Genomic DNA, 9,643 nt, shown 5'->3' with positions numbered 1-9,643 from the left:
AAACTAGGAGGCAACACTAAGGGCCAGATTTTAGTACCTACACGCGGGCGTAGATTTGTGCGTGCAACCTGGCGCATACAAATCTACGCCCAATTTTATAACATGCGTGTGCATGTTATAAAATCCGGGGTCGGCGCACGCAAGGGGATGCACACTTGTGCATTTTGCGCACGCCGAGCCCTAGGGAAGCCCCGATGAAATCGGAGCGGTCTCGGAGGGAACTTTCCTTCCACCCTCCTTCCATTCCCTTCCCCTACCTAAACCCCCCCCCCCCACCTTTATTTTGGGTGTTGCACCTGCCTCTGGGCAGGTGTAGGTTGCGCGTGCAGGCGCACAATCCCCCTGCACAGGCGCTGTGCCGGACACCTTGGTCCCACCCCTGACCCCACCCCTTTCACAAAGCCCCAGGACATACGCGCATCCCGGGGCTTGCGTGCAACACCGGGCATAACCCCCCCCCCCCCCCCCTACGCGCGTAAATCCAGCTTTTAAAATCTGCCCCAAGGATCTTCATTTGCACATTGCACACAACTTGTACATTCAGGGAGTGGAAATGCTTTCTGTTATGGTATCCCATTTCTCTCCTGAATAGGGGGGTGAGAGTAACATGGGTGCAGTCGATGTGCCCATTACATTCGGCAGGCCAGCTATATCGAAAAGCATGATTCATCTCCTGCCATTCTGTCAGCTGCTGTGGATACTTGATATACTCCCTGACCCGTTTTGTCATAGCCCTCAGTACCTGGCTGAAATACCTTGAAAATATTGACTGGTCCATACCAGCCATTGTATTCTGGAATTCAGCCAGTGGCAAGAAAATGCAAGGTACTGAGAAGCTTGACCCAGAATGGAATGGTATTTCCATGATCAGTGAGAGGATCAATATTATCTCTGATTTCTTCATAGGGAGAATTGCCCTGGAACTTTGTTTATATTTCTGAACCACATCTGTCTCTGATAACTCTAGCAGTGTTGTCCTTAGGCTAAATATCCACTGCCTGTGTGCCCTTCTGTGAATGGCTTAAGTCAGAACAGTCTGCCTCTTTCAAACCCTCCTTTCTTCTTCAACAATAAAGTGTTTTCTTCCTTTATCTTCCCTCTCGCTTCTTGGTTCTTCAGCATCTGCCACGCTAATTCTTCGGCTCACCCACAAACCATACCAAACCATAAAAAAGAAAGTACATAATCCATGTTGCCACAAAGAAGCACCATACACAACGCCACAGATGCACACAATAGACTAAAATAGCCATCAGAAATGTGACAACTTTCACTACTGCCCTGACCATGGCATTAAATTTCCTGCGTTACTGGGGAGACATTTTAGTGTGTTTTTTCTAACACGGCTCCCTGCATTGCCCTGTAATAGCTAATACCTTTGTTTACATGAGATTTGCATACACCTATACTAATTGTCCCATAGGGTATTTTTGGCGCTAATACCCATATTACATGCATGGGTAAGGCTGGTGCCAAAAAACCAATGCTGCTAAAACATGAGTAAGATCCTGCAGAAAGCTCAGCACAGCTTATTACATTGGCCCCATAGAAATACATCCCAGTCACAGGAAGTATCTTAGAGTTGTAGTAGGAAGCATTCGCCTCCAGTACTGCATATTGTCTTTTGGCCTAGCATTATCCTAACGTGTTCATACAGGGGCGGATTTTAAAAGGGTTGTGCGTAATCCTTTTAAACCTGATCCTGCGTGTGCCGAGCCTATTTTGCATAGGCCCAGAGACGCGTGCAAGCCCGGGACGCGCGTATGTCCCGGGGTTTGTAAAAAGGGGCATGGATTGGGCGGGGATGTCCAGAGGCAGGACCAAGGCCTCCGGCACAGCGGTCGTGCCGGGGGATCATGCACCGGCACTTGGCCAGTGCGCGCAACCTACGCCTGCCTGGAGGCAGGCGCAACATAAAATAAAGGTAGGGGGGTGATTTAGGTAGGGCTGGGGGGCGGGTAAGGGAGGGGAAGGTTGGGGGGGGGCAGAAGGAAAGTGCCATTCGAGGCCGCTCCGATTTCAGAGTGGCCTCGGAGGGAACCGGGAAAGCCATCGGGGCTCCCCTAGGGCTCGGCGTGCACAAGTGTGCACCCCCTTGCGCGCGCCGACCTTGGATTTTATAACATGCGCGCAGCTGCACGCACATGGGTGTAGATTTGTGCGCACCAAGTTGCGCGCACAAATCTACGCCCATGCGTAGCTACTAAAATCTGGCCCACAATGTCTGGCAGTTGTTGCAGCTTTCCATATATTGTGGCTTCGTGTGTTTCCCTACTTGACTGTTTGTCTGTTCTAGCCAGCGTGAGTGAATTCATATGCGGTACTGTCCGAGTGTTAGTTACTAATCACCCAAAATCCAAAATAAGTTGTCTCTTCAATTGGAATTTATTGGGGATCTGCTAAAAACAACTCTGGCAACAGCCCATTTCCCTACCAACAGAATCACAGATTTAGTGACCATGGTGATGGGACTTTTTCAGAATTGGTAGACATAACTGGGACATGCTGAAGATGCATGGCCGTATATATAGTAACTGTAATTCATTAATCACCCCTTCCCCTGCCATAGCACATCTCAATATGAGACAAATATAATGGATCTTGAAGTTCCAGTGGAATCGAGCCACTCAGGGACAAAAGGAGAGCATCTGTGTCATGAGTAAGCTAGAGCCTTCCTGTCTTGGTGTAATGGGTTCAGTCTGCATCACACAAACATTATTAAGAGAAATGATGACACTTTACAACTGCTTATGTGAAAGCATGCAAAGCTATCAGGTACATATTCAACCGCCCACTCGCCTAAAATCCGGGCTCTACGCTCGTGGCCGGGCCTTACGCACGCCGAACCTGTTTTCGAAGGGGCCTGGCCACGCGGGTAGAGCTTGTGCACTGTTTCTGTTTAAAATAAATCCTGCTTGTAACCTGAAAGAAAGTGAGGTTTAAGTATACTTGGGCTCAGACCCTGACAGTCTCTTGTTTCCATTTCATCCTAAGGCAGCAGCAAAGAGAAGCCAACCGAAGCAAAAAGGATAGGGCCCCTTTGTCTGTTTATGAGGAGCAGTAGAAAATGCCTTCCTCACCTGTCACAGAACAGACTAAGAAGTAGGTCTCCACTTTGACAGCATTAGCATCTGAATTCTCTGAGGTACAAGTGCAAGTCAAGAGGAATGGGTCTTGTTGCCTTGGTATCGTTGCTGCTGCACCACTTTTGAAAGAAGTTTCATTTCAGGAACCCTGATGGTGTCTTTTTAAGTGCAGATAAAGGGCTAGAACTGCATTTTTTAAATACAATCTGATAACAACTCTAGGCATTGTTTAAATGGTACTGTAGACTGAGAGACTGTCAGAATGAGTGATTCAGTCCTAATGAATGCAATATTTTTCAGAGCGATGTGGTGAAGAGGACGGACTTGTATTTTTGTGCATATAACAAGATTGGGTTATTTCTAATATCTTTGACATCTGTTTTTACTGGCAACAATGGATAGAATGTTAGGATTTTCAGATTTTCCAAATAAAGCTGTTGTTTTTTCCCTCCTGATCACACCATGAAGACATTTATTTTCTCTGTTGGAATTCAATGCAAAATTATGGACGGTTCTGCAAGCAAAATAGATACGCTGTGTATGTTCCTTGATCTTCTGCTAGGGTCTCCCCATTCCCTCACCGATGTTGCTTAAATGGCATGGAGTAGGTAGTCACTGCTGTCTTGGCGTTCCTGTATATCTTAGCATCGGTGGGGCTTCCAGTAAATGCAGAATTTTGCCCAAAATGGAACCTGAATGTTTTCCAGTATATTTATACTTAGAATATAATATGCTGGCCAGGAAAATACAGTTCCCGGTTTTACTGGGGATCTATGGGACTACAGCAAATATTGTAAATCATGTTATTGCACAAGAGTGCAGAATTCCATCAGGTCATTTTTTTAATTTTTTTTTAAATAAATTTGAGTGAGACGCAGAATGCAGTCTTAATTTGTTTTGTGTGGTGTCTAGCATTTCTTGCTAAAGTCAATGCATCACACTGTGGCCACTCCAAAAACACTACCAGCTGTGGGGGGGGCTTAATGACTATGGGAAGAACCTTTCATGCCACTAACAGAAGGTAAGATCCTGTTTTACTCAGGTTCTCTCTACAAGCACTAGAGCAAACTATTCAAGCTGTACTCGCAAACAGAAGGGAATATTGAAAAAATGTAACTCTTGTCTAATTCCACGTCTGTCCTGTCAAGTCTTTTTCCTTCAGTGGCAGCTGTGTTTTTATCATGTAAAATGTGCACTTAACTTTGAAAGATCATAACCTGATGAAATCAGTGTAACTGTGAAATGTTTGCGTTGCTTTTCCTAGTGCCAGCTGGTATTTTAAATAAAATAGAAATGTGTGTGTCCTGCGGATTTTATATTTCTCAGTGATGTCTGGGTGGAGGCAGAGAATCATTCATAACAGCAGTCGAGGTGGGATAGTCTTACTTGTATCCTTACTGCTCACAAGAGGCAGAGCTCTAAATATTGTGCCTGCACACGCACTCTGCTCACTGTCGTCTGCTCTTCGGCCAAAGCATTGAAATTATAACAGACTTGGGGAGGGGGAAAAAAAAGCGAGGAGAGCATGCAGAGGCAATGGGGAGGCTAAAAGAAAGAGGCCAGTAACACAGCCGCATTAAATTGCTGGAAGGGCCTGCTAATGAAGAGCGGATCAGCTCCTGCCCAAAGCCCAGCTTCTCACAGTTTCAGCTGCCTGGGTGCAGAGGTCCTCATCACGCTACGCTCCCACTAAGAAAGCTTCTCCTGCTGATATATATATATATATATATATGTAGATTTGCACCCATTTGTCTGTGGAGGCCAAACAGGCTGGGAGAGGGGGGCCCCGCAGGGTCAGCAGCCAGGAACAGTTGGGGATGACAGGGAACCTTTCACTGCATGACGGCTACGTTTTTCATAATTCATATCTGAGATGAACCGAATAGGTCAAGTGAGGATTGGCCGCAGATGTTTTCTCTGGTGGATGGGACTTATTTCTCTCACTTGTGTCTGCTGCAATCTGGGAACTTTGACAGGGAGGCAGGTCCAAGTCCTAGCACAAGCCCTGCAGAGGAACACTGCCGGCTATTTCCAGGTATATTACAGGAAGCTGGAAGTCTGATTGTTAGGACCACTGTGGGGATAGACTTTCCTGGATTTTAGAAGTGCATTTCCAGCCAGGCAGCCTCAAATTGAGGGGGGGTGAGGAAAGCTAGCAGATCCCAGTTTTAAACATACTGGGGCCATGAGCAGAAAACTTGGAATTCCCCCACCCCCCCCCCCCCCTTCAGACTAACCAATCTACAACCCAGATCCCCTCCCTCATCCTTTTTGCCAATGCTCTCCTTAATGCCCCTTCCTAGCTCCTCTCTGAGTCTGCACTGACCCCTTCCAAGGCTCCTTGAGACAGCCTCCCTTCTACGCTTCCCTCCTGTGCCCCCTTCCCCCTTTTCTGCTTCTCAGGGCACATCTCTCCTATTAGGGTGAGAAACTTTTCCATAGACTGGAACTGGGCACCCCCTCCAAAGAGGGGAGGGGAGAGCTGCTGTCAGGGGTCAATCCACAGTCCTCTCATCACTTGAGCTCCAAGCACTCCCTCCACACACTGTTTAATAACATTTAATTATTTCAACCATCCTCGTAAGCACACAAACCACAACCTCTCAACACAAGGGTTTGCTTTCTCTCACAAATAAAGCCTCTCTAGTACATATAAACACTCACCAACCCATAACTACCTCCTCACACACCCATACACAACCTCTGTTCTCATACACAATCTCAAACGCACAATCTCCTCCCCCCCATACTCACAAACGCACAATCTCCTCCCCCCATACTAACAAATGCACAACCTCCTTTCTCATACACACTCCCAAATGCACAATCTCCTCCCCACATACTCCCAAACGCTCAACCTCCATCCCACATACTCCCAAACGCTCAACCTCCATCCCACATACTCCCAAACGCACAACCTCCTCCCCACATGCTACCAAATGCACAACCTCCTTTCTCAAACACACTTCCAAATGCACAACCTCTTTTCTCAAACTCCCAAATGCACAACCTCCTCCTCACATACTCCCAAATGCACAACCTCCTCCCCATATACTCCCAAATGCACAACCTCCTCCCCCACATAACTCCCAAACACACAACCTCTTCCCCACATACTTCCAAACGCACAACCTCCACCCCACATACTCTCAAATGCACAACCTCCTTTCTCATACACACTCCCAAATACACACTCTTCTCCCCGCATACTCCCAAACACACAACCTCTTTTCTCATAAACACTCCCAAATGCACAACCTCTTCCCCACATACTCCCAAATGCACAACCTCCATCCCACCTGCTCCCAAACTCACAACCTCCTCCCCCACATACTCCCAAACGCACAACCTCCTCCCCCACATACTCCCAAATACACAACCTCCTCCCCCACATACTCCCAAATGCACAACCTCCTCCCCACCTGCTCCCAAACGCACAACCTCCTCCCCCACATAACTCCCAAACACACAACCTCTTCCCCACATACTTCCAAACGCACAACCTCCACCCCACATACTCTCAAATGCACAACCTCCTTTCTCATACACACTCCCAAATACACAATCTTCTCCCCGCATACTCCCAAACACACAACCTCTTTTCTCATAAACACTCCCAAATGCACAACCTCTTCCCCACATACTCCCAAATGCACAACCTCCATCCCACCTGCTCCCAAACTCACAACCTCCTCCCCCACATACTCCCAAATGCACAACCTCCTCCCCACCTGCTCCCAAACGAACAACCTCCTCCCCCACATACTCCCAAACGAACAACCTCCTCCCCACATACTCCCAAACGCACAACCTCCTCCCCACATACTCCCAAACGCACAACCTCCTCCCCCACATACTCCCAAATACACAACCTCCTCCCCACATACTCTGAAATGTGCACAGCCTCCTCTCCACATATCCCGAAATGCACAGCCTCCACCCCACATTCACATGCAAATCCAACATGTTTCTCCCTACCTCATACCAGCTCTTCTCTCCTTTTACCTTCCAAATATCCCTTCATAAAGAATCCAAGGTTGAATTATAGATTTCAGGGAGACAGAGTTTGGGTGGGGGCCCCCAACAGAGGAAGAAACAAAAATTACACAACACCCTCACCAAATGACAGGACATATAGCTAAAAAGAGCAGAGCACTACCAATGTCAAATGTTGAACATTACAGCTAGAATAAAAACAAATCCATATAAAATCCTTACAAACATTTCCAGTCATGTAATCAGATTTGAAACTAAGATACTTTTATCTACCTTTTTCCCAATATTCTGTTCTCTGTTTTCATCATATTTTTCTTGAACCTTCTCCCTATTTTTCTTTTCACTTTCCTTTCTATGACTCTCCTCCTCTCTCCAGCTCTCCCCTTACAGTTGACATTGTTTCCCCTCTATGCCACTTGTACCCATATCTCTTCTACCCATCACTTCACTTTTCTCATTCTACTGTATTTCATCTTTTACCTCTCACCCCTGTATCCCTTATCTTAATCTTCCATCACACATCATCCCAACCCTCCTTCTATAGTACCACCCTCTCCTCCCCCTCCCCCAGCTGCTCTCTCCCACCTTCATCTTTCTCTACCTTTCACCCACCTTTTCTTTCTCCTCTCCCCATACCCTCATTTTTCTCTCTCTCTCTCTCCTCTCTGTTACCCTCCCCTGTCCTGCTCCTCCTCCCACTCCTCTCTACCTTGTGACTCTTCTATCTCAACCTTCCCTATCCTACTTGTCTCCCCCATCACCTCACCCCCTTGCCTCTTTTTCCTTGGATCCATGTGTGTATCTCTCCCTTACTCCATTTTGGAAAGCATTTACTATTTCTATATTTCTATTTATTATAAGTTTTGGAATATCATTCATTTGCCCTCCAAACATAGATACTTCTAAATGTAGATGCTGATTTCATTTTTCATTTTTTCATTAAAAAAAAAAAAAAAAGGTACCCAAACAACTGCCTGGAGCTGATCATCTGAACTACAGACACGAGAAAGAAAATGAATACTAGGTATGTTTAACAGATGTAGAGAAACCTGCATGTGCACAGGATCTGTCTGCTGGAAGTCTTTTGAAAGACATCATTCTTCTGATTCTGATACTTTTTACTAGACCAATTTAAGAATTATCTAAAGATAATATCAATGCCTGAGAGTTTTTGAGACTATGAAGGATCCTCCTTCAGATAATTTTTCTGTTGGTCCCATAGAAGATGTTACCAACATGCAGAGAAAACTCCTCGACCAGCAAATAGCTACTTGGACTTTGCATCTTTGGAAAAACTGAAGGATTTTTTAAAATGATCTCCTGACAGTTGTTGCTTTATCACAACTTCTGCAATCTGGATCTACAAGCAGCATCTACCAGAAATAGCAGCCGTTTATAATAATGTTACAATTGCAGAATGGTAGGTTTATTTAATGTATGGGTGGATATTTCACAACAAATGTTTCTGGATGATAATCAAAGACCATTATCTCCAGTTATTAAATTCTGATCCCACAAACCCCTTTAAGCACTGCATATAATAGAGGCATTTAATATATGTGTATATATATATATATATATATATATATATATATATAGTCACAAAACAGAAAAGGCAAGCCACTTAAAACAATGGAGAGGCCGTGCTTTATGAAATGGGTTATTTTAATTAATTGGTTGAAGGAAACAGCAGCTTTGTTAGAGCAATGAAACAACAATTTTATAAACTACTTTGTTTTGAGCATTTAACAGCAAAAAAGTCATCCTCTAAAATTCACGCACAAATGATGGATATCTGGAGAGACTATATACAGTCTCTACAGTTAGATTTCAGGGTTGGCATTCTTAATTCTATAGACGCGGGTCTGTAATGCCAAGACGATCTACTAATTTGTTGTTGTAATCTCTGCCTTTGTATACCTGTTTTGCAGTTCTCTGTACCCTTTGGGATGGGGGGAAGGGGTGGGTAGGGTAATAAGGGGGGAAATTCCAGACAATGTCCTCTGTCGGAATGCTTTGTAGTAAAAATTGTATTACGATTGTCGTACATTTTCTGTTGCTAATTCCTCATGAGGTGTTTTATGTTTCGTTGTACATTGTCAATAAAAATAAGTAATAGAAAAAAAAAACCCAATGGAGAGGGACTACTAATGAATTAGATATCTATACAGAAAATCCCCAATTCCCTCATTGCAAAAAATTATTATTATACATATAAATAACTGAAACAAATATCGCTGCGGGTTTGCCGCTGTGAACTGAAACAAGTATCACTGTAGACCAATACCGTTGTCCACATGTATGCCACTAGGAAGTGGCAGTGGCTTTCCTTGGCTTTGAGAAGATCGACGACTGGTCCCCCTGAGGAAGCCCGAATGGGGGCTTTATTTTTTATGGACTTTATATTCCTGTGGACATTTGTATGCAATGTAAATGCTAAAGGAATTATTCCTTTATATATAGATCTTGAAGGAAGTACCTTTCAGCCTAAGTGAAGTATTGTGTGTAATCAGTTAGTGTTGGGGAATGTAATACAGATATTATGCTTTATTAGGTAGGAT

General features: G+C 44.9%; 1 long non-coding RNA gene across 1 annotated transcript; it reads left to right on the top strand.

Annotated features, from left to right (window-relative positions):
- Positions 1-2,136: 2,136 nt before the first annotated feature.
- LOC115090016 lies at positions 2,137-8,680 on the top strand. Its single transcript, XR_003856287.1, has 2 exons — positions 2,137-8,106; positions 8,305-8,680. It is a non-coding gene; the product is annotated as an uncharacterized LOC115090016 (long non-coding RNA).
- The last annotated feature ends 963 nt before the right edge of the window (positions 8,681-9,643 follow it).

The sequence above is a fragment of the Rhinatrema bivittatum genome, chromosome 4, assembly GCF_901001135.1.
Source record: "Rhinatrema bivittatum chromosome 4, aRhiBiv1.1, whole genome shotgun sequence".
NCBI lineage: Eukaryota > Metazoa > Chordata > Amphibia > Gymnophiona > Rhinatrematidae > Rhinatrema > Rhinatrema bivittatum.
Note: the sequence above shows the minus strand (reverse complement) of the source record. Positions and strands in the feature narration are given on the sequence as shown.